Genomic DNA, 3132 nt, shown 5'->3' on the forward strand with positions numbered 1-3132 from the left:
CAGCCAGGTTCCAGGACTTCTTCAACAAAAGGACTGTCTTTCACCAGTGGACAAATCTGGCAAAACAACATCAAAACAGACAGACAAAGTACCAGCAAAACAGCCATGTCTCCTCAGTCCTTGGCAGCTCAGGGGGCAGGTCTCAAAAGTCCAGGGCAATTCAAAGTGGCCCCCAGCAATTCTCTCAGTCTCTCTCTCTGCCTCCACGAGGTGCTGCTTCCAAAAAGTTCTTCTGCCTCTCTCTTGTCTCTCCAAATCTAGAGTCACCAGCTCCTCCCAGTTTGTGTCTCTCTTTTCAAGTCAACAAGTACATCCCACAGGTGGGATTAACAAGCTCTGGGTTTTAACACAATCAGTTTGAAAACCAAGCTAATACAGGGGGAACTTTTTATTCCATTACTATCACACCCTCTCATCCCCTTCCCCCCTACCCTCCTGTAGGGTTAGATACCCTATGTAGTGTGTATGTCATTCCCTCCCTAAGCTAAATTCAATGAGAATAAGGTTGACCCATTCCCTTTTGCCTTCCTGTTTTTCCCCTCCATTGTAACCATTTTCACATTCCTCTTCTTTTTTTTTAATTTAACAGGTTTATTTATAATTGTTATAAAGTTGAATGGTTGAAACTTGTTCACAGAAACATTTTTTTGACCACATTTATGCTTTATGTTCTCGCATTTATATTCAAAATTCACACACAAATGAAAATGAAAAAACTTGCCAATACCTGATTCTGTCCCCTATTTTTCCATTTGCAATCATATACTTAGGTACCTTTTGACCCCATGGGGAAAAAAAAATATCTAATGTTCAGAACTACCAATAACAGGAAGAAAAGATTTTTTTCTGTTTTGAGAATGAAGAATGTTTCCCATCATAGTGGAGTTTAAGCATGTTCTCCACGTATGCGGTTTGTTAGCTGGATATCTTTTGGCATGATTGTGACACGTTTGGCGTGGATAGCACATAGGTTGGTGTCCTCAAACAGGCCAACCAGATAGGCTTCACTTGCATCCTGCAAAGCACCAATTACTGCACTCTGGAAGTGCAGATCTGTTTTGAAGTCCTGAGCAATTTCACACACCAGATGCTGGAAGGGAAGTTAACCAATCAGAAGTTCGGTGGACCTCTGATAACGTCTGATTTCACAGAGAGCCACAGTCGCCGGCCTGTAGCGATGAGGTTTCTTGACCCCTCCAATAGAGGGCGCACTCTTGTGAGCGGCTTTTGCAGCGAGCTGCTTCCTGGGGGCTTTACCACTGAAGGATTTACAGAAAGTTTGTTTGGTAAGAGCCATGTTCCTGAAAACTTCTCCTTATACACTCCCCTTCTCTTTCGGCTTGGACTTGGAGAGCAAGAGGTGGCCCTAGCGCTGGAGAGCTATGGCAGCTGTGGCTGCAAACACAATTGAAAGATCTCCCATTCCTCTTCTATATGAGATAGTATACTCCATTCTGTCCCTCTCCATCTCCTCTCATTATATTCCTCTCTCAGCTCTTAATTTCACCTTTTAAATATCATCCCTTCCAATTAAATTGTTCCTGTGCCCTCTATCTATGTATACCTGTACACATATATACACACTCACATATGCATTCATACGCCCATATACCCTCCTTTATTGATATGTATGTGTGTGTGTGTATATGTATATGTGTATATATATACATATATATATATATACACATTTCTATTCCCTTCAACTATACTCATACTGAGAAAAGTATCATAAGTTACAATTATTGTTTTTCCATGTAAGAATGTAAATAATTCAACTTTGATAAGTTCCTTATGATTTCTTTTCCCTGTTTACCTTCTCATGCTTCTCCTGCTTCTTGTATCTGAATGTCAAATTTTCCATTCAAATCTGGTTTTTTTAATGAAAATTGCTTGAACATGCTCTATTCTGTTGAATAACAATATTTTCCCCTGAAACATGATACTCAGTTTTTCTGGGTAGTGATTCTTGGTTTTAATCACAGCTCCTTTGATCTCTGGAATACCATATTCCAAGACCTTCAATCCCTCAGGGTAGAAGCTGCCAGATCCTGTGTTATCCTGATTGTGTTTCCACAATATTCAAATTGTTTCTCCCTGGCTCCTTGTAATATTTTCTCTTTGATCTGAGAACTCTGGAACATGGCTATTACATTCCTAGGAGTTTCCTTTTTGGGATCTTTTTCAGGAGGTGATTGGTGGATTCTTTCAACCTCTATTTTGCCCTCTGGTTCTAAAACATCAGCACAATTTTCTTTGAGAATTTCTTGAAGGGTGATTTCTAGGTTCTTTTTTTGCTCATGACTTTCAGGTAGTCCAATAATTTTTAAATTATCTCTCCTGGATCTATTTTCCAGGTCAGTGGTTTTCCCAATGAGATATTTCTCATTGCCTTCTATTTGTTTCATTTGTTTGGATCTGTTTAACATCATCTTTATTTCTCATAAAGTCACTAGCTTCCATTTGCTCCAATCTAATTCTGAAAGAATTATTCTCTTTAGTGAGCTTTTGAGATTCTTTTTCCATCTGTCAAATTTGGCTTTTTAAGGCATTCTTCTCCTCATTGCTTTTTTGAGCCTCTTTTGCCATTTGAGTTAGTATATTTTTTAAGGTGTTATTTTCTTTAGTCAGGCTGCTGAATCTCATTTCATAATTTTCTTTCATTTTTTTCTCATTTCTCTGCCCAATTTTTCCTCCACTTCTCTTATTTGGTTTTCAAAATCCTTCTTAAGGTCCTCTATGGCCTGTAACCAGCACATATTTTTATTGGAAGCTTTTGGTGCAGGAGTTCTGACATCGTTGTCATCCTCCTATTCCATGCTTTGATCCTTTTTGTTCCCAAAATAGGAGTGTAAAGTTGGATTGCTCTGCTTGCTTTGCTTCCTTTGTTTGTTCATGTTGCCACTCAATTACTTGACTTTTTAGCGTTTTGCCACTGTAGCGCTCTGCTACCAGAGAGGAGAGTTTTTCCCCAAAGTGCTGGTGTTTTCTCAGCTGCTAAAGCTGTTAGTTTGGTGCTCTCTCTGAGCTTCCACATGCTCTGGCAAGCTGGTCACACACCCCAGGACCTCCACCCAGGACAGGGATCCAGATCCAAGCAGGTTAAAATAAGAGTGATTACCCCTCAGACTGGAT

The 3132-nt window shown here is 39.8% G+C and overlaps 1 long non-coding RNA gene across 1 annotated transcript; it reads right to left on the reverse strand.

Annotated features, from left to right (window-relative positions):
* Positions 1 to 567: 567 nt before the first annotated feature.
* On the reverse strand, positions 568 to 1317 carry LOC138166107 (uncharacterized). The gene is made up of 2 exons (XR_011169532.1): positions 767 to 1317; positions 568 to 716 (listed from the first exon to the last, which is right to left on the reverse strand). It is a non-coding gene; the product is annotated as an uncharacterized lncRNA (long non-coding RNA).
* Positions 1318 to 3132: the final 1815 nt, after the last annotated feature.

The sequence above is a fragment of the Petaurus breviceps genome, unplaced genomic scaffold (genome assembly GCF_028583685.1).
Source record: "Petaurus breviceps papuanus isolate PSGF00001 unplaced genomic scaffold, PetGlider_PUasm1.0 220, whole genome shotgun sequence".
Lineage (NCBI taxonomy): Eukaryota > Metazoa > Chordata > Mammalia > Diprotodontia > Petauridae > Petaurus > Petaurus breviceps.